Source organism: Ailuropoda melanoleuca, chromosome 4, assembly GCF_002007445.2.
Source record: "Ailuropoda melanoleuca isolate Jingjing chromosome 4, ASM200744v2, whole genome shotgun sequence".
Classification (NCBI taxonomy): Eukaryota; Metazoa; Chordata; class Mammalia; order Carnivora; family Ursidae; genus Ailuropoda; species Ailuropoda melanoleuca.
The window spans coordinates 129,125,682-129,147,457 of record NC_048221.1 but is presented as its reverse complement, the minus strand read 5'-3'; the positions used below and the strand labels follow the sequence as shown (position 1 = coordinate 129,147,457).

Sequence of the window (21,776 nt, the reverse complement as noted above, 5' to 3'; positions counted from 1 at the left end):
TTCATGTGACAATTAATGTGTTCTTGAGTCAGAGGCCCTTTGCCTCCTAACTTAAGTACTGCTGGAAAAATCATTGACACTGAAGCTACTACAAATTTAGCCTTCCTGCTTTTGGGCCTTACAATATAATCCTATTATTTCCCCAATCAGTCTCTCTCTTTAGCCTTTGTTGCTACTTTGTCTCTCAAAATTCTTTTCTACTTTCCCATGTCTGGCTGCTTTTTCTGAGGCTTCTTCACAGACTTCCATTTGTCTCTTCAACTCATTTTAAAAGTTAGTGTTCCTTAGTACTCTATCCATGGTAGTCTCCTCTCTACCCTTTATCCTGCACAATTTCATCCACGCTCATTGCTTTCAAAACTATATATATGCTTAGGACCCTGGCTCTTACATTTCTATTTATGAACCAAATTTCTCTCCTCTTAAAAATTTCCAATTATTTCCTTCTTCCCATTCCCTGGGTAAAATTCCAACTTCACTCTTCTTTCTTCCCCACTTATAACTTAATTCTTTTTCTTTCTTACATCAATATCCAGTCACTAATGTCAACCTCCCACCTCACTTACATCTAACCATTTTCCATTTGTCTGGCTGCTGTTGTGATTTTTTGTTTTGGTTTTTTTGGGGGGGGAGGAGGGAGGGAGAATCTGAAGCAGGTTCCATGCCCAGCACACAGCCTGCCCGGCACAAGGTTTGATTTCACCACCCTGAGATTATGACCTGAGCCAAAATCAAGAGTTGGATGCTTAACCAACTGTGCCATCTTCATGGGGGGGGGGGGGGTAACAGCAGCAGCTGTCACTTGGTTTACTGTAAAAGCTGAATTAGATAACATAGAACACTTAAATTGGTGCTGGGTATGTAAGTATTCAAAACTTAGCTACTGAAATGGTGCCTGACTGGCTCAGTCCATAGAGCATGCAACTCTTGATCTTGGGGTTGTAAGTTCAAGCCCCAAGTTAGGTATAGACCTTACTTAAAAATAAAGTCTTTAAAAAAAAGTTGGCTATTAAGAAAAGCTCTTCAATCTTTCCATCAAATAATACTTGAACAATGAGATATTCATACGCAAAAAATGAACCTCAACACATACCTTACATCTTAATGTAAAAATTAACTAATGGATCATACACCTAAATGTAACACCTAATATTATAAGACTTCTTAGAAAAACAGAAAAGCTGTGTGACCTAGCATCTGGTAATGATTTTTAAGATCAGTATCAAAAGCAGAGTCAATAAAAGAAAAACTGATGTCTTAAAAAAAATGACTTCATCAATAAAAACACACTGTACAAAAGACACTGATAATAACGAAAAGACGACAGATGAGGAGAAAAATATTTGGAAATCACTCATCCAATATAAGACTTGTATCCAGAATATATTAAAAACTCCTAAAAGAAAATAACAGCCCAATTTAAAAACGGGCAAAAAGGGGCGCCTGAGTGGCACAGCCGTTAAGCGTCTGCCTTCAGCTCAGGGCATGATCCCGGCGTTATGGGATCGAGCCCCCACATCAGGCTCCTCTGCTGGGAGTCTGCTTCTTCCTCTCCCACTCCCCCTGCTTGTGTTCCCTCTCTCGCTGGCTGTCTCTATCTCTGTCAAAAAAATAAAAAAAATCTTTAAAAAAAAAAAAACGGGCAAAAGATCTGAACAGATACATCAGAAAGATACATGGATGGCAAACAAGCTATTCTCTTGTTAGAAAAGCTGGATTCATTAACACTTCTCACAAAGTGAACACTTCATTTGCCCTTTCATTTACTCAGTAAGCTTTTACTGGACATCTTCAATGTGTTAGCTTTTGTAGAGAAAAAAACAAGTTGAAATATGGTCATTTTTTCTTAAAGACTTTAAATGAATCGCATAGGTTTCCTGGTAATTGGAGGTGTAGCTCCTTTTTTACCTAAACCCTCCTGCAGATAACTACAAACTTGGACAAACAGAAAACAATTTGAAAGTAATGGAAAACAACAAAAAACAGCCTGGAAGAGAGCCTACACGTAAAAGAACAGACTGGCACAGAGTGAGTTTTTTAATGGCTTTTTCGCCTGAGGACAGGCTTGGGTTTGGAGGTGGGGCACCAAAATTCCTATACAGAATCCAGTCTTAAAGGCTTGAAGAACCAAAGGACAGACTTTGGGGGACCAGAGATGCTGGAAAATGTGGAAGGAAGTCTCAGAAAGGAAACAACCTGTAAAGACAACATGTAAAGACAAATATATAAATATATATAAAGCTTTATTACCAACATGCTTGCAGTAGTGTTGCTTGCAGATTACTGAAATTCTGAAATTATAAACCACATAACTGCCCTACAATAGTTAAGTGACACAACACACTTATAAAATGGAGTATCATGCAACTAGTAAAAATATTTCAGTTTGCAATTAAGAAAATGCTTAGATAGTGGGGCGCCTGGGTGGCTCATCGTTAAGCGTCTGTCTTCAGCTCAGGTCATGATCCCAGCGTTCTGGGATCGAGCCCCACGTTGGGCTCCCTGCTCAGAGGGAAGCCTGCTTCTCCCCCTCCCACTCCCCCTGCTTGTGTTGCCTCTCTCGTCAAATAAATAAATAAAAACTTAAAAAAGAAAGAAAAGAAAATGCTTAGATAGTAATGTTAAGAAAGATTGTTATGGAAGGATGGCTAGGTTGCTCAGTCGGTTAAGCATCTGACTTTGGCTCAGGTCACAATCTGGGGGTTGTGGGATGGAGCCCTGCGAGCCCTACATCAGGGATCCGAGCTCAGAGGGGAACCTGTTTCTCCCTCTCCCCACTCACGCTCAATGGCGTGCTCTCTCTCAAATAAGTAAATCTTTAAAAAAAGATTGAAAGGAAATAACCCAAAATTCATACAGTCCTTAAGTGATCAGAGTACACCATTTTTTCATCTTATTTATCTGTATTTTATTACCTTTCTACAATGTATCTGCATAGTACATGAATGAAACGGGCGAGATTTTTTAAAGATTTTATTTATTTGCCAGAGAGAGAGAGACTGAGCACAAGAAGGGGGAACAGCAGGCAGAGGCAGAGGGAGAAGCAGGCTCCCTGCTGAGCAAGGAGCCCAATGAGGGACCTGATCCCAGCACTCTGGGATCATGACCTGAATCAAAGGCAGATTTTCAACTGACTGAGCCACCCAGGCGTCCCAGGAGGGAGATTTTTATTAAGAAGAATGAAAAGAACAGGGTAGAAGACAAATTTTCTCAAGAGTAAAAAAAGGACTGGAGCTTTACTGAAGTCCCTCTTTGCTTACTTCCAGGTTTTCATCTGTGGTCCAAATAAATGAGGTCGTAAGTTAACCTCCAGATAAATGTGAGAAGTCTCTAGGATCCATTCTTTCTTTTGTGGTGAATCACACCCCAGGGCAGGGGTCAACAAATTTTTCAATAAAGAGCCAGACAGTAAACATTTTAGGTCTGACAGATCATATGATCTCTGTTCTCAATGACACCTCCGTGGCATAAAAGCAGCCATAGATGATATAAAAATAAACGAGCATGAACATGTCCCAATAAAACTTTATTTATGAATAGCAAAATCTGAATTTCATGTATTTTTTATGTTACAAAATATTATTTCCCCTCCAACCATTTAAAAATCTAAAAACCAATTCTAGAAAGTGGGCCAAAAAAAAAAAACAGGTTGTGGGCCAGATCTGGACCGTAGGCCATAGTTTGCTGACCTCTGCTCTAGTGGATTTACTTTCTTGACTGCTCTACAAAAAAATCAAATGCAGATAAACCACTCCGAAATATGAGCAAGCCAAAAGTTAAGCATTAGGGCTTTGCTTCCAACCTTTTCATTAATGCTATCCCCGGGCATATTTTCTTCTTACATTGAATGGTATTACAGGTTACATTTAAATGGAGGTGACTGAGTAGGTTAGGAGGAAAAAACTTTAAAATACAAAAGAAAGCAAAATCTGCAGAAGGCTCAACCTCAGCTTTGCACTTTAGGGCATTACCATTTATTTCAATCATGAAAAGACTGCAGGAGAAAGTGGGCAAAACAACAGGATAGAAAGTAAACAAACTCTCAGGCCAATAATCTCCGTATTAGTAATAAAGTTGAGGGGGTGGGAATCATACATATACCATTAAGTGGGACTCTCAAAATTTTTGGAAAATGCTAATCTTCTATGTCCTATGCAGTTACAAATCTTGGTATCATTTGGTGGCAAGGGAAAAGAATTTGGACATGAATTTAACAACTTTATCCGAAAGGGTTAAATCTTAGGAAGAAAAGAACACTTTTTTCTTCTAAAAAGCGACAGAGTATCTAGCATCCAAGTACAGAATATTGAACTGACTATGTTAATCTGAAGAAATGTATCCAAGAGTTATGGTAACCAGAATTGCTTGGGGTGTAAAGTCTGTCTTCAAAAATTTTTTTTTGTTTGCATCTTTAGGCCACGACACTCCCCCAATGGTATTTCTTTAATAAACAACTGGAACTGGCTCATATAGAAGATACATAATAGAAACTTTTCTATAGCCAAGACTCTGTGTAATCCTAGGTAAATTTGAATTAAAAAGTTAGTTTTTGAGGTTGAATCTTTGTTTCCAAAAAAACCCAAAAAAAAACCCAAACGCAAAAAAAAACAAAAACAAACAAAAAAAAACCCAACCCACAACAGTGTCTCATTAAATTCTAAAATTTAACATTAGCCAACTTTTTGTAGGCGACATTATTGCTAATTACATGAGAAAAACAGATAAAAGCACCTCAAGTAAGAACTTGGTTAAGTTCTAAATTTTCATATTTACTAACACATAATTCAAACAGTTTACAAGTAAGTTTGTGTAAAGAATCAAGAATATGCATTTATATCATTAAGAGTACTAATTTTTCTCAGATAACATCTTATCCAATTCCTCACCATATGCCTACTATAAAAAATAAGTCGGGGGGAAAATCACTCAGAGCTACAATAAATGGTTTCTACTACAGCAGGACACCAATCACATTTTCATAATATTATAATTAGCTCTATTTTTAAGGCCATAGTAGAAATTGAGCTCTGGGGTCAAAGGGGCCAGGAAGTGTGTCTTAGCTATCTATAAATGCTCAATATATACCAAACGAAAAAGAATTACTTTATATGGTATGAAATACAAATTCAGATCAAGAAATCAAGTATCTGGAGAGTAACTGTTTATAAATGCCTTCATACATATTAATACACAATGCTCATTCTAATGGAGACAGTGAACAAGGCTCTTCCTCAGACTTTCTGTAACAATGAAGACATTTATTAACATAGAATGTCTGATAGCAACTTCCCATTGGTACTACTTTTCCATATTAGTCCTATAATACCTGAAGGCTACTACTATCTTGTGCATCAATTACAAAAACAAAATTACACGACAACTTAATTAAGTATAAGCCAATAAATACAAAGAGTAACTTAATAGGCTTATGAAATATTCTTGGTAGTCATCCTCCTTGGATAATTTTTAATGAACATGATCATTGAGCAGTAGTGGTATCCACTGCAAGCAAACAAGAACTAAAGTCCTTAAGAGTATCTTCATTTCTTCAGCGTATTAAATCACTTTGGGAAATTTGCCAACAAATTTGTTTAGTAATACCTTATTCATGACAAAGGTAAACCTATCCACGCTTAAGTATTAGTAGTAGACCATTAGCCTTCAAAGACTTTACATGTCAAGTTTCTACTAATCACCATCAACACCTAGTAATTTACTTTTTCTGGGGGCATGAATTGAATCATACACTTTTCGTGTGTGTGTGTGTGTGTGTGTGTGTGTGTGTGTTTTATTACGCGTAACTTTAAACATTTTGAGGCTTTAAAATTTTTTTTAATTTAAATTCTAGTTAACATACAGTGCAATATTGCTTTCAAGGAACTCAGTGATTCATCACTTACATGCACACCCAGTGCTTTTCATAACAAGTGCCCCCTTAATACCCTTCACCCATCTAGCCCATTCCCCACCCACCTCCCTCCATCAACCCTCAGTTTGTTCTCTATCATTAAGAGTCTCTTATGGTTTGTTTCCCTCTTTTCCCCCCTCTCATATGCTCACCTGTTTTGTTTCTTAAATTCCACATATGAGTGAAATCATATGGTATTTGTCTGTCTTTGGCTGACTTATTCTGCTTAGCATAATACAAACTAGCTCCACCCACGTCGTTGCAATTGGCAAGATTTCATTCTTTCTGATGGCTGAGTAATATTCCACTGTGTATATATATATATACACATACCACATCTTCTTTATCCATTAATCAGTCGGTGGACATTTGGGCTCTTTCCATAGTTTGGCTATTGTTGATAATGTTGCTATAAACTTTGGGATGCGTGTAACCCTTCAAATCAGTATTTTTGCATCCTTTGGGTAAATACCTAGTAGTACAATTGCTGGATCACAGGGTAGCTCTATTTTTAACTTTTTGAGGAACTTCCATACTGTTTCCCACAGTAGCTGTGAAGTTTGCATTCCCACCAAGAGGGTTCTACTCTCTCTGCATCCTCGCCAATATCGGTTGTTTCTTGTGTTAATTGTAGCCATTTTGACAGGTGTGAGGTGGTATCTCATCATGGTTTCGATATGTATTTTCCTGATGATGAGTGATGTTGAGCATTGTTTCACGTGCCTGTTAGCCATCTGGAAGTCGTCTTTGGAAAAGTGTCTATTCATGTTTTCTGCTCATTTCTTAACTGCACTGTTTTTTTGGGGTGCTGAGTTTGGTAGGTTCTTTATAGGTTGTGGATACTAAGCCTTCATTTGCAAGTATCTTCTCCCGTTCTGAAGGCTGCCTTTTAGTTTTGCTGATTGTTTCCTTCACAGTGCCAAAGTTTTTTATCACGAAGTCCCAGTAAGTTCATTTTTTGCTTTTGTTTCCCCTGAATCATACACTTTTCTAATGGTGTTTGAACAAGTCACTTAGCTAGTAGTTGAGTCAAGAACCACATCAACATTTTTTGATATTTGCTACTTGTTTGTCCATACTTCATGGGGTAATTATATATGCTTGCTTTCCCAGCAATAAAGAACAGTATTACTGACTCAACTATACTAAGGGAAAGTCAAGTTTTACATTTTGAATGAAATTTGGCATGCACGTGCACAACACACACACACACAACTATTAATATAGACTCCTAGAAACCAGAAATCTTCAAATACCCTACCTTAAATCTTCTAAGATTAGAAATTAGATTGTTCCAACATCAGCATTTAGACACTAAATACAAATATACCCAGTATTTCCATGCAAGAATGCTTTAGCTCTCTGAGGATAAATCTCAGAGAGAACATATTCTCAAAGAGGCAAAACACGATATTTAACTTACACATATGCAAATATGAGGCAAGATTTTTTTTTCCTTAAAGTTTTCTCAAAGGAGAATCACCAAGTATTTGATTTCTTACAAAGTCTCTTATTTTACACGGCATTCTCGCAATTGCTTTATTTTGAGAAATAAAATATGGTTAAGGAAATTCTTTTATTTTGAAACACGAAATACTGCTTAGAGAAAATCTCCAAACTAAATCGACCTCAATCAATCCTGGTTTTTGATACTTTTAGATAAAACCTGAGAGAAGGTCAAATAACTTGAATGTGAAGATGACATGCTTGAAGAAACTGTTAGATAACACAAAGTGACTCTAATGAGTCAAAGATACATGTGAAATATCAAAGATATATTATGAAATGAGCTCCTCCAAAGGGAGTATTTCTAAATTAACATTTTATGTGATTTAATATGCTATCATTTTTAAAGTAAAACAAGAAAACATATGCCCCATGATAAAACATGAAACAGCACCACCACCTATGAAAAATTGTCTAAAAAAAAAACCCCACTAAATCTCAATCTAATAAAGTCGCCAGATCTAAATACTATTTAGAGTCAACAGATAACACAAGAAGTAATCATCTAATCCAGAATATGGAAAAGGGGAAGAGAGATGGAAGAATATTATTCAGACTAAAAGGCTCAAATGTCAAATATATTGCAGAAACCTTGTCTGAATCATGATTTTAATAAACCAACTATAAAAAAGACTTTCTTGAGAAAACCAGGGAAATCTAAATATAGAATGAGTATATATGATATTCACGAATTTTGTTAGTGGTAATAACAGCAAGAAGATTATATATTTTAATAAGTCCTCATGAGTAAGGGAATTTATGCTTATATATTTTTTTCTCCACACCCAGTGTGGAGCCCAATGAGGCGCTTGAACTCACGACCCTGAGATCAAGATCTGAGCTGAGTGAGATCAAGAGTCGGATGCTTAACTGACTGAGCCACCTTGGTGCCCCAGAGAATTTATGCTTAAAATGGCCTGCTGTCTGGGAGTTACTTTGACATACTCTTTTTTTTTTTTTTAAGATTTTATGTATTTATTTGACAGAGAAGAGAGAGCAAGCAAGCACAAGTTGGGGGAACAGGAGAGGGAGAAGCAGGCTCCCCACTGAGAAGGGAGCCCGATGCGGGGCTCAATCCCAGGACCCTGGGATCATGACCAGAGCCGAAGGCAGATGCTTAACCAACTGAGCCACCCAGGAGCCCGTGAAGTACTCTTTTATAAAAAGTAAAATATTAGATTTCACACAAGATTAAATATCAATGATAGATACCTGAAGATACAACACATTACTCTACTTCTGTTTTTAATATCTCCATAATAAAACTTAATAAAATATATATAACAATATGACGGCCATGTGAAGCAGGTGGTTTTCAAGCTGGGTCTTGAGGGGTAAGTACAATCTGAAACCACCCCCGCTTTTTTAAACAAAACATATATAAACTGCAGCTTATAAAGGAAGCTACTCTCCACAAGGTTAACTGACTTAGGGTCCAAGCTATTGTATACACTTAGTATCACTGATTACTTTCCGTATTTTTACTAAGTGGTACATGAAATTTTTTCCCCAAAAACTGATTTCCAAATGAACACAAAATCTTTGGACTAATTTTTATCAGACACCATCCCCCAAAGAGAACAATTTTTTTTTTAAAGACTTATTTGAGTGAGAGCACGCATATGTGGGGAGAGGGAGAGAATCTCAAGCAGACTCCCTGCTGAGCATGGATTCCCAATATGGAGCTTGACCTCACAATCCCTGAGATCGCGACCAGAGTCAAAATCAAGAGAAGTTCAGCCAAGACAACCAGGTGCCCCTGGGGAACAAAATTTCATGTCATGTCAGATATTGTACTAGGCACATTATATCTAATTCTCACTACTATCCAGAAAAGTAGGTACTATATTCTTACTTTACAAATAAGGAAATTGTGGCCAATTTCCATATCCTAACAGACAAAACTACTAAAATGGCAGATTTGATACTGTCAAGACTCCAAAGGTTCTTCTCTTTTCCGTACCAACCAAGCATAAACCATAAGTAAGTTTGTATGTTAATTATACAACTCTCTTAAAGCTCCCCCCACCCCAATCATCCTTTTGTTTACACTATTCAAGTCCCCTGGATAGTCTTCGCCATTTATCTGTTCATATGCAAATACTACAACCTCAAAATGTGGCTCAAATGCCACTTTCTCCATCAAAACCTAACCCCAAACAATTTTTTTCTTAATTCCCATGGCATTTAATTGGTATTTTCAATGTATTAATAACATCATACTACCTGTTACTTTTTTAAAAAAAAAGATTTTATTTATCCATTTGACAGAGAGCGAGCCAGCAAGAAAAACAGGGAGCGGCAGACAGAGGGAGGGAGAAGCAGGATCCCCACTGAGAAGGGAGCCCGATGTGGGACTCCATCCCAGGACCCTGGGATCAAGACCTGAGCCACAGGCAGATGATTAACAAACCGAGCCACCTAGGAGCCCACCTGTTAGACTTTAAAACTTCTATCAGAATTAGGACAGAAAAAACATGTAACACAATTATGCAAACTATTCTGATCACACCATGTTCCATGAAATGAGGGAGGGGATCAAAGGAAGGATACTAAGGCTAGTGTAATAGGGAGAGAGAGAAACTGATAACATTATCAACTATGAGTCCATTTAAAAGCATGAGATAAATGTATTTAGGCATATATGAAAAAAAAATCCAGGATGTAAGTGAAAAGGCAAGGGGAAAAGCAGTCTATCATCCAACTTTTGTAAAAACAGGATAAAAACTTACATATATGCATACATAGAAAACAATCAGAAACTGGGACACAACTGTTATTACTGACATATCTGTGAAAAGGGAACGCATGATTTTTATTTGACATTTTATAGTTATTTATTCCTTGAATATTTCCCACTCATTACTTATCTCTTTGAAAATATTTAAATATATACATGCTGGAAATCACTAAACACATTTATATGGTTCTTATTGTCAAGTCAGCGTGGAAATCAATGGCCTTATGCATGGTAGAACTCAAAGATTTCTTAAGTGTACCTATAAGTGGGGCACCTGGGTGCCTCAGTTGGTTAAGCGGCTGCCTTTGGCTTCGGTCTTGATTCCGGGGTTCTGGAATCAAACCCCACATCTGGCTCCTTGCCAGCAGCGAGTCTGCTTCTCCCCCTGCTTGTGCTTGCCCCCCCCCATGTCAAATAAATAAATAAAATCTTTCCCAAAAAAGTACAACTATACATAAGCTATGTACGACTTACAAAGAAACACACCAGAAAAACATCTTCTCCATAAACTAGGCCATCACTTAAAAGACAAATATTCTGGTCTTATTTGTAAAGGTCTAAGGGTTTTTAAGGCAACATAAAGGAATTTACATGTATACCCAATACCTACTACAGTAAATACCTCTAGCCACACCTTCATGGCACTTTGGGCTTTAAAAAAGCAAAATCTATGTAGATCTAATTTTCTCATCAGCTGATTTAAAGGCATTGTACTTATAATAGCTAGCACTTAGTTTTCTAACCACTTCATCTAGGTTAGTTCTACCCTATTCTTTGATATATTCCTCAAAGTGTGTTTAAAAAAAAAAAGGTACCATTTTAAATCATACCTTTTAAACTCCTCAACACATTTGACAATATGCTGTGATAAACATAATTTACATATTTCTAGCTTTTTAAGAACATATTTATTTATTTATTTGAGAGCACGCAAAAGAGAGAGAGATCACAGAGTGGCAGAAGTCAACTTGCTGAGCAGAGAGCCCAGTGCAGAACTCCATCCCAGGACCCTGGGATCATGACCTGGGCTGAAGGCAGATGCCTAACCGACTAAGCCACCCTGGTGTCCCCATTTTTCTTGCTTTCAAAGTAAATTTCATAGTAGTTTCTGCTCAGTAAGTATTGACAAAAGCTTAGGAAAGAAGACATGAACGGGTTTTTTTGGTTTTTATTTTATTTTTTAAAGATTTATTTATTTGGGGGCACTTGGGTGGCTCAGTTGGTTAAGCACCTGACTCTTAGATTTTGGCCCAGTCATGATCTCAGGACCTTTGGATCAAACCCCACGTTTGGCTCCATGCTTAGTGAAGAGTCTACTTGAGATTCTCTCCCCTTCTGCCCCTCCCCCCACTCGCCCTCCCTGTTCTCTCTCAAATAAATCTTAAAAAAGATTTTTGAGAAACTGCATGCATGAGCAGGGGAGGAGGAAAGGAGCTTAAGGAGACTCCCTGCTGAGCATGGAAGCTCTATCCCATTACCCTAAGATCATAACCTGAGCTGAAACCAAGAGCTGGACACTCACTCACTGAGCCACCCAGACACCCCATGGTGAGCGGTTTTTTTTTAATTTGCCATTACTCCTATTGCCCAAGACTATCCCTGATCTGAAATTCCAACAGAGGCCAAAATACTCCAGTTCTATCCTACGTTTTCATTGCTGTTAGCAATGTCAATGAATTAAGACTAAATGAGATTAACCACTGAAGAAAGCTAACTTTTTAAGTTTTGTGCCCTGAAGGCTTAACCGTCAGTAAAACATACCACATTAAGATTTGGGATGGATCACAGGTATGCATTTCTTAGTATATAGAAGGAGGAACTGTTAACTGATTCCCAGAAAACTAAATGTGCTAACATTTTGGAAATTCTTCATGCACCCCCTCAGGGATATGAGCACCCCAATTTTAAGGCCACTGGTTCTCATGCCCTCAGTGCATCAGAATCTAGGTAGAAAACTTAAAAGGTAGAAAACTTAAAACTGCATTCAGTTCCAGCTTATATAAAACTTACTGAATTAGTCTGGGCAGGGAAACAGGGACATATTTTTATTAGTATTTTTTAAGTTCTCCAGATGATGCTTCCTTGCACGTACAGGACTAAGACCCTTACACATTACCATATCACTTACAGCTAAGGAATATATCCACAAACACCGTGTTGTTTTCCAAATAAAAAATTTTAGATCATTCATCATGGCATAACAGATGAATCTGAAGATCTAGAATACAGTTCCATGTTTGTCCCAAACTAGGTGAATGAACCCAGAACACCTGAACACTGGTCCTGTTTCCCCACCTGCAAATGAGAATATGCCTCCCTCACAGGACTGTTGTGAAAAATAAATGAAATAATGAAATTAAAATATAAGTGCTTTCAGAGTATTAATCACCTACCATAATGAGTATTTTGTTGTTTAAAAAAATCAACATAAAATCCTGTAACCCAGGAATTTCTCTTCTGGGAATTTACCTTACATAAAGAGCAACAACGAAAAGAATGAACTGCGTAACATTTACTGCAGCACTGCTTGCAGTGGTTCAAAAATAAGAATTGAACAACGTACCTCTGAAACTAATAAAAAACTATATATTAACTAAATTTAAATAAAAAAATAAATATAAAATATAAAAAAATTAAACGTAAATTCAACAGAAAAATGGTTTAGCAAAATAAAAATCTATGTACTGAATTGTACAAGTTATTAAAGTTACATGTACAAATACAGTAAAATGTCTATGATATTGAAAAAAAATACCAAGTTGCCGAAGGTGTATCATATGATCCCATTTTTGTTTAAAAGAGAGGAGCAATGTATTATTATACATCTGTGTGGACTATGACAAAACAAACACTGAACTCTGGTAGGAGAGGAGGTACTACCGGCTTTGTCTTCGCATTTTTTCTGCGTTGTAATGCTCACTGAAGTTAGTAAAAGAAGGTTTTTTTTAAAAAGGTCCTATATTAATACTGTTTAAATGCACTAAAGTTTAAAGGCTTTATCACAGAATAAAGTACAAGCGATCCTGTGTTATTTTCAATTCACTTTAGTACTAGGTTGAATGTCCAACAAGTGAAGACTTGTCTCAAATGGTTATCTAGTAATTTTTAATTATTATACATAATCAATCAGAATTAATATAGCACCAAGGAGAAATATCCTAAGAAATGTTAGGTTGTAACAGAACTAAAGGTAATCATTTCAATGCATGGTCTGAGACAACTGAGAAAAAAATAACCATTCTAAGCAGCAGACTCAAATGCAGTTTTAAAAGGATTTTTTATTTTTTTTATAAATGTTTTTATTTTTTTATGATTTTATTTATTAGAGAGAGAGAGAGAAGCACACACAAGCAGGGGGAGCAGCAGGCTCCCCACTGAGCAGAGAGCCCGATGCGGGACTCAGTCTCAGACTCTGGGAGGGACTCAGTCTCAGACTCTGGGATCATGACCTGAGCTGAAGAAGACGCTTAACTGACTGAGCCACCCAGGTGTCCCGGATTTTTTTTCTTTAGGCCAGAATTTTCCGAAGTGTTTTCCCTAATCACCAATTCACAGTGTTCTTTGAAGTAAGAGGTTTCCTGCCCAATACATTTAAGATATGCTACTCCCTGGTACCCATTTGTTCTTTTTCAAGCTGTGCACATGGTCATTTCAGAATTCATTCTCACAAAGTAAGTCCTACAGTTAACACTGCTTAACTTTAACCTAGTATTATCCTAACTTTCTTCTGTAAATACTATGTTAATGCAAAAGAAATTTATTTTGAGCAGTATTTCTAGTCATTTCCAAGAATATAGAAAAAATTAGTCAATTATACAACATATTTCAATTCTCTTAACCTTTGCCTAGGAAAAGGCACAACTTACGATAGTTGTTCTAAAATATGCTCAACTTATGATGACTACTATGAGTAGTCTATGAAAAAATTTGAGTTGTACAAACTTTTCAATCAAATAAAGAGTAATCTTTCAAGTGATTAAGTATGAGTGTGATTTTTAAAGTTCCTCAAATATTCAAGAATAAATATAATACCACGTTTTAAAAAATCATTTTTTCCCCCAATAACTTTAAGTGAGATGACCTAGGCAATTTTTTAAAGATGCTGAAGTTTTAAAAAAAACTTTCCGGGCCACCTGGATGGTTTAGATGGTTGGTTAAGTGTTGCCTTCAGCTCAGGTCATGATCTCAGGGTTCTAAGATTGAGCACCATGTCCGGCTCCCTGCTCAGCGAGAGCCTGCTTCTCCCTCTCCCTCTGCTGTTCCCCTGCTTGTGCTCTCTCTCTCTTTCTCTCAAGTAAATAAATTTAAAAAAATAAAACAAAAAACTTTCCAAGTTGTTGCTTAGAAAACAACAACAACAAAAAACCAAACTTGTTCTCCAGGATGTGAGTTCTAGCCCTAAGCTGGGTGTAGAGATTAGTTTAAAGAAATAAGTCAATAGTTGACGCCTGGGCAGCTCAGTCGGTAAAGTGTCCGTTTTCAGCTCAGGTCATGATGCCAGGGTCCCGCATCGGGCTCCCTGCTCAGCTGGGATTCTGCTTCTCCCTCTGCCTGTCGCTTCCCCTGCTTGTGTATGCACGCATGCATTCTCTCTGACAAATAATCTTTAAAAATAAATAACTTGAAAAAAACAAATGCTTAGGCTACAGTGTCTGAAAAGAGAAACCAAATCTGTGAAGTTTCCAGGACTACCTAAGTTATATACCAAAAAAGGGTCTATGTAGAAACATTCCTGAGTAGAATTTAAATGAAACTTGCTTTATATGCATTTAAATTTTTAAAAATAATTTTTTTAACTAGGCTCCATGCCCAGTGTAGAGCCCAACTCAGGGCTTGAACTCACAACCCTGAGATCAAGACCTGAGCTGAGATCAAGAGTCAGATGCTTAACTTACTGAGCCACCCGGGCACCCCTTATAAAGATTTTATTTATTTGAGACAGAAAGCGAGTGTGCACGAGGGGTGGGGTGAGGAAGAGAGGGAGAAACAGACTCCCCACTGAGCATGGAACCCAACATGGGGCTCTATCCCATAACCCTGAAAGCCTGAGGCAGATGCTTAACCAATCGAGCCATCCAGGTGCCCCTAAATAAAAAATTTTTAAAAGTACATGAAGTATGTCATAGGCAATATACACAGTAAAACAAAAACTAATCTTAAGAAAGTAACAAAACAAGTATTAATAACAAAATAGCAAACTCTAAGTTTAACTTCTGAAGATACAAAGATAAAAGAGGAGAAAACACAATAAATTACATACAATTCTCACTATCCATAGGGAAAAAATCATACCAACAATTCCTCATAGGCAACCTTCTGTCTAGCACTAAGCTTTCAAAAATATTTCTTATATGAGATATTATAGAGGACACAGAATTATAACAGAAAATCTCAACAACATTCTCTCAACTGATTCAAGGTTTCATAATCTTATTTTTTATAGTCAGTCTCTTAAGGAAAGCCACGCACCTAACCTATAACAATCCAGAGAAAGCAATTCCACAGTTAATTCTGTAAGGGTTCCAGGACAATATGGTCTAAATCTTCCCAGTTATAATCTGGGATATCCAAAGTGTTTCAGGATTATCCAAATCAGAAAAAGCCTTTAAATCTGGTGGGTCCCCCTACGTATCTGTCCAGTCATTTTTCTTTTTCTTTTTTTAAGATTTTATCTATTTGGGGGAGTACATGCACACAAGCAGGGGGATCAGCAGGCAGAGGGTGAGGGAGAAACAGGCTCCCGCTGAGCAGAGAGAGCCCTACTTGGGGCTTGAATTCATGACTCTGAAGACCGAGTTGCATGCTCTACCAAGCAAGCAAGGCGCCCCTCTCCAAGCCTAACTTAACCTCACGTGAAAAGCTCTTCCTGGCCCCTGCAATGTCTACCTATGTGAGTCCACAGCACTTTTTTAACACAGTATGTGTGCCACTTAGTGTACTGCACTGCAATCACAAGTTTAATCATCTTACCCTCCACTTTGCTATGAACTCAGTAACAAGGATCTGGTACCACCAGTACCTTAAAAAAGTCTGGCACATCATAGGCATACAAATCTCAAAAAATGTGTGCAAATCTCTGGTAGTCTACCTTGATGAGAAGATAAAACTTAGACTATCCAGAGTAACAAATGGAACTGAATGTTCCTCAAATAATATTCCATGACTATCTTCTCAACCAGACTTAAAATAAAAATTAGCAAACAATTTATTTTTGGCAAGTTCCTAGATAGTGTACTCCCATTTCTGCTAGTGTAGGAGCAACGTAACTTAGAGATTAAATGAAGGCACCTAAGACTTTCCCTTGGATCCCTTTTCAGCAATCTATTACACTTCCGACTGCAAGGTAGGTCCAAGAAAACATCTCCAGGGAAAACTGCAGCTATCATCTTCACAAAATTTCAAATCTTGTTGTTTATGTCAGTTTTAAAGATTCAGACTGTACTCCAGGAAATTTAACACTTTACATTTACTCAAACTTAAAGTGCTGATAGAATACTAAACAGATATTAATAAATGACCTGGTCACCAAAATGGAAAACACAAGTAGCTCCCATCTGTACATAATTTTTGGTATTCAACAAAATCAGACAAAACCATCCATATTTTTCTCTATACAATCTGCCTTATTTGACTGCCTAGCAAAGACCTATACTTAGAATCAGGTTGTTTCTACTACTCATTTACCTTTTATAATGTCTGAATGAATAAAACCAGTTGCATCTTACACAGTCAAGATGATATCCCACTGATCCCTAAGTAAGTCTCTCAAAAAACAGTGCCTAAAATCACAGATCACCACTTTGAGATCTAAAACTCTTGATATGAGATGTCCACTACAATAAAATCACAAAGGTCTGGGGTGCCTGGGTGGCTCAGCTGATGAAGCACCAGGTCGTATTTCAGGATCCTGGGATCTAGCACTGCACTACGCTCCGCGTTCAGTGGGGAGTCCACTTGAGGATTCTCTCTGCCTCCCACCTCATGTGCGCTCACTCTCAAATAAATAAATGTTAAAAAAAAAAATCACAAAGATCCATCCTCAAACTAGGTTCTCTACATAATTAGTGATTTTTTTTTTCATGACTAAAAAATGTGTCAAAAGAGCCTTTTATACTCTATCCCCTGCCACACACCATTTTTTATATACTATGGCAGTCAGTTGCAGGTTTTACTCTCCTGGGCAGGTGTTCAATGATGGTTTTGTAGTGTCATTTTATAGTCAATTTCTCCAAATTCCTTCCTGGAAGGGAAGTTCTGTGGTTCAAATGTACCTTTTGCCTTAGGTAGGTGATAATGACTGCCTTTTTCCTTTCCCTGTCCCATTTTCAGTCCAAAGTATTCTGACAATCTAACTACCCCTTCTCCTTTCACACTTCTTCACCTTTTTTGTACCTGGCAGCTACAGTGAAATCCTGGGATATGAACATAAAGTGTACACATCTGTACGTTCTTCTAGTACTCTACTCCAAAACCTTTTATCTCTAAAAAAGAATAGGAAGTAAGTAAAAATATGTAATGTGTAAACTAAAAATGGATGGGATTAGAGAAGCTACATTTGCAAAGGTGAAATATACTAAATAAACTATGATTTTGCCAATGTGCTTGATAACCCAAACTTTTTAAATTCTTTAAAGCACTTTAGAAAAATCTGTAGGAGTCAGGAAAGGGTCAAATAAAACTTTTAGGAAAAAAGTCAATGAAAGAAAAAAATGTCCACAATTTCATTAAGAATTAAACGACTCGGGACACCTGGGTAGCTCAGTCGGTTAAGCGTCTGCCTTTGGCTTGGGTCGTGTTCCCAGAGTTCTGGGACTGTCCCACAGGCTCCTTGCTCAGCGGAGAGCCTGCTTCTCCCTCTGCCTGCTGCTCCCCCTACTGTGCACTCTTGCTCTGACAAATAAAATGAAAGAAAAGAAAAGAAAGAAAGGAAGAACGAAAGAAGAAATGACGCTCTAGAAGGTGACACTGTTAATGAGGCAAATCTTAATTTTTCATTTATAAAGAAGTTGGACGAAAAAGTCACTAAGGAAAAAAATACATTAACCTTATGTCTGTAAACATACTGCTACCTGAAACTCTGAAAAGAAAAAACCATTTACTATGAACCTATGTAATAATTCTATATTGTTTCACTGGAAAGGCTTCAACGTAATTGCTCTGTAAATTCACTTTTCCCACTACAAAAGCAATACATTTTAAGTGAAAAATGTCTTCTACCTGTATTCCTAAATATAAAAATCATTATTAAAATATTAGCTTCTAGGGGCACCTGGGTGGCACAGCGGTTAAGCGTCTGCCTTCGGCTCAGGGCGTGATCCCAGCGTTATGGGATCGAGCCCCACGTCAGGCTCCTCCGCTATGAGCCTGCTTCTTCCTCTCCCACTCCCCCTGCTTGTGTTCCCTCTCTCGCTGGCTGTCTTTATCTCTGTCGAATAAATAAATCCTTTTTTAAAAAAAATATTAGCTTCTAAATGATAAGGTTTGAAGGAAAACTTTTTCCACCACATCAGGATTCAGAAGTGAGACACACAGGAACTAGACTGACAGCAATTCAAACATCTCCTTTTACTGACCGAGCTACAATGGAACGACTAATTTAGACCTAGGCCAGTGGGGTTCCTACCACCACACCCCTTAATTATCCTAAACCAGTCAGAGATAGCACTGGACAACTGATGGTCCTCCAAAAAGGGGCAGAGTCTGTCATGGTGGCCTTAAGAAGCAGCAGAACAAAGTACTTTCTGCAGGGGGCAGACTTCCAAAGAGAAAGAGAGGAAGGAGGCTAAGCCATACTCTATCAGTTCCTCCTTACAAATTCATCCGGCAGTAGTGAAGAAGTGGGACAACAGGAGCCAAGTGAGACTGTTTTTAAGGCCTTCTTAAAAACAGCAAAAATCTACCTAAGCCATCACAAACCAATTTGTTATTAGTACAATTTTTATATTAATCACACACCTATCAGTAAAACAGCCACAAACTATGAATGCAAGCCAAAGCCATACGAGATACATTCAGATATTTAAAATAACCCTAAATCTTAAGAACATGAAAAAATACAGAATATTTTGCTACGTTAGAAATCCAGCAAATTTAGAGGTCACTGAATTAGGAAGTATGGAGAACTTAAGTCCAGGAGACAGGAACCAACCTCCCCTTGAAATTATGAAGATCTTGTCAATGTCTATAAAAAGCAAGATTATCTGGTCATGGCTTTGGATGTCACATCTGGCCCAAATCTCTGATCATAGTTACTTCTGCTAAGTACCTACACAGGAAGACAAATACATTTCATCACCAGAAAGATTTATAAACAAGTATGGAAGGTTTAACAGAAACAAAATCCTAGTATTATCTTTGTTGAGATGGCATAGTTTGACTTACACACTTGTAATGCCTAAGAAAAACTGGTCTATTAAAGTGGAGAACCTTGTAAGACCAACTTAAATATGGCAAATAAGTTGAAATCTTACTAAATATTAAAACATCTGAGGAAACTTTGCACTAAAATTAAGAAAACTGTATAAAAATTAAAGTTTAAATTTTCTTGAAGATGTTCAAGTTTGTTAATAGCAAATAACTTGAAGACTAAATAAATAGACCGACTTGTACAAATTAAAAAAAAAAAGCTTAAAAGCTTAAGAACCAGTATTCTGAAATACAACTAATTTTTTAAATCAGTGTAAACCTTTACTGGGTACAAAAACCGCCCTTCAGGACACCAAAAGACAATTCTAAATAACTTAAGTTCACCAAAAACTGAACTTTAAAAGACATTCATGCAAAAAGGGAAATATCAACTATTCATGATGCCTGTGAAGATGAAGAAAATCATCTTTAAAAAGAATATTAAAAGACTAAGGACAGAAACTTAAGCCGATTAAAAATACTTGTCCTCGTATTTTAAATTCCTAGCCAGAATTCCTTAAATCATCGTCCGATACTCCAGGTCACATGGTGAGTCACCTATTAAACACGAAATCTAAGCAGTAAACAAGCTTTTAAAATCCTTAGGTAACTCTTTATTAAAATTGTTTTGATATACCTTTACAAATACTACATTTCTCTTAAGCGTTTAAAAGCATCTAATAAAGTTTTCCCTAAAAACCTTTACCAAATAAAACCTATCACCAGTTTTCTTACATTAAAATCTCACAAAGTCCGAAATCCTGATTTAACTGACATGATTGTCTTATTACACCTAATATGCTCGTAATATTAAGCCCCAAAATGTTTAAATATGTGTTAGAATGAAAAACTAAGTTAAGAAAAATGGGTTTTCCCTAGCTGTGCTCTCAGAAGCAGCGTAACTTTTACACGCGTTTGGGAATAAAACTTTTAAACACTTATCCCAAAATCTGGGCCAATACAGACACAACACTACTGCTAAAATGTCTGAAACCTCTAACCTTTTCTTTCGTTTTAATTTAAACCGGAGGGTCAAAATCTGTTCCAATAACAGAAACATAGCATTCCTTAATAATGGCACCTAACGAGTCTAACCCAAGTCGCTGTTTCTTTCATACCCCCACCTGTCTGCCGAAAGCTTTTCCTGGACACACTCGGGCCCCCAAGAATTCCCACACTTGTTTTCATAAACCCACTCCTTCCTCTTCGCCCACTTCCAACTCGCACACTTCTCTGGATCTGCCGGCCTCTCCCCTCTTTCTCCCCTCTTAACGACCATGGGCTGAACGGACAGCTCGGTCCCTAACCTCAAGCGCCGAAGAAACCCAGCACCAGCGGGATGGGCCCCCCAGCGCCGCGAGGCAGTGGCGTGGGGGAGGAAAGGAAGCGGGAGAGCCGAGCACCCCCCACCCCGCCGGGCGCACACCCCCTCGGCACCCCTCCCCCCGCATTGTGCGAGCGGGCCCCAGGCCGCAGCCGTCCCGGGCTGCCTGCAGGCCCCGTCCGCCCTCCCGCCCTGCAGGCTGCTCCCGCCGAGACTGCCACACAAAGCCCGGGAAGCCAGCTCCTGCGGCGGCAGAGCACGGGGAGAGGGAGCAATCGCGGACTGACTTACGGGGCTGCTGCGGCCGCGCTGCCTCAGCCGGGGACACCGACCGTTGGGCACACGGCGGCGTCGCTCTTGGCCGTCCTTCCCTCCTCCGCCTTCGGTGGCGGCAATATCTTCTTTCTCCACCTACCTCCCTCCCCCCCACCCCACCTCCTCCTTCTCCTCCCCCTCCTCCTCCGAACCACCGAAGTACCGAGGGTGAGACACAGAGACTCACAACAACATGGCTGCCACCGCCGCCTCCCCTCCCCTCCCCCCCCGCCCACCGGGCGCGCGCAAGGCACTCCGGGAGAAAGGGGAGGGGGAGCACTCACCGAGGTGCGGCTCCTCTCAATGGCTTCCGTCGCTTCTCCCGCGCTCCGGGCGCCGGCCGGCGGGAGCTCTGCGCGTGCGCACGCTCTCTGCGCTCGCGCGCTTCGGCCGTCCCTCAGGCGTGTGCTCCCCCGCCCTCACCTTGCGGGCTTGCAGCTAGTTCTGGGCTCCGCGGCGGCGCCAGGCGGGGACGCGCGCCCGAACTCGGGCGGCGCAGGCGTGGTGTCGCCGAGCGCCGCGTTCGCCTCTGTCTTCCCGCGTGGGGCCTCGACTTCCGAATTCGCTTACCCTCCTCT

The 21,776-nt window shown here is 38.8% G+C and overlaps 1 protein-coding gene across 6 annotated transcripts in view; it reads right to left on the bottom strand.

Moving 5' to 3' along the window:
- The window catches only part of PUM2 (pumilio RNA binding family member 2), a 95,890-nt gene extending 74,566 nt beyond the window's left edge, over window positions 1–21,324 (bottom strand). For 5 of the 6 annotated variants that reach the window (XM_034659860.1, XM_034659862.1, XM_034659864.1 and 2 more), the window contains exon 1: window positions 21,175–21,324. The gene's annotated coding sequence lies outside the window, so the exon portion shown is untranslated. Of the gene's footprint in view, window positions 1–19,302; window positions 19,420–21,174 lie in introns of all 6 variants that reach the window. The other variant, XM_034659861.1, reaches the window with a different exon arrangement.
- Between the last annotated feature and the right edge of the window lie 452 nt (window positions 21,325–21,776).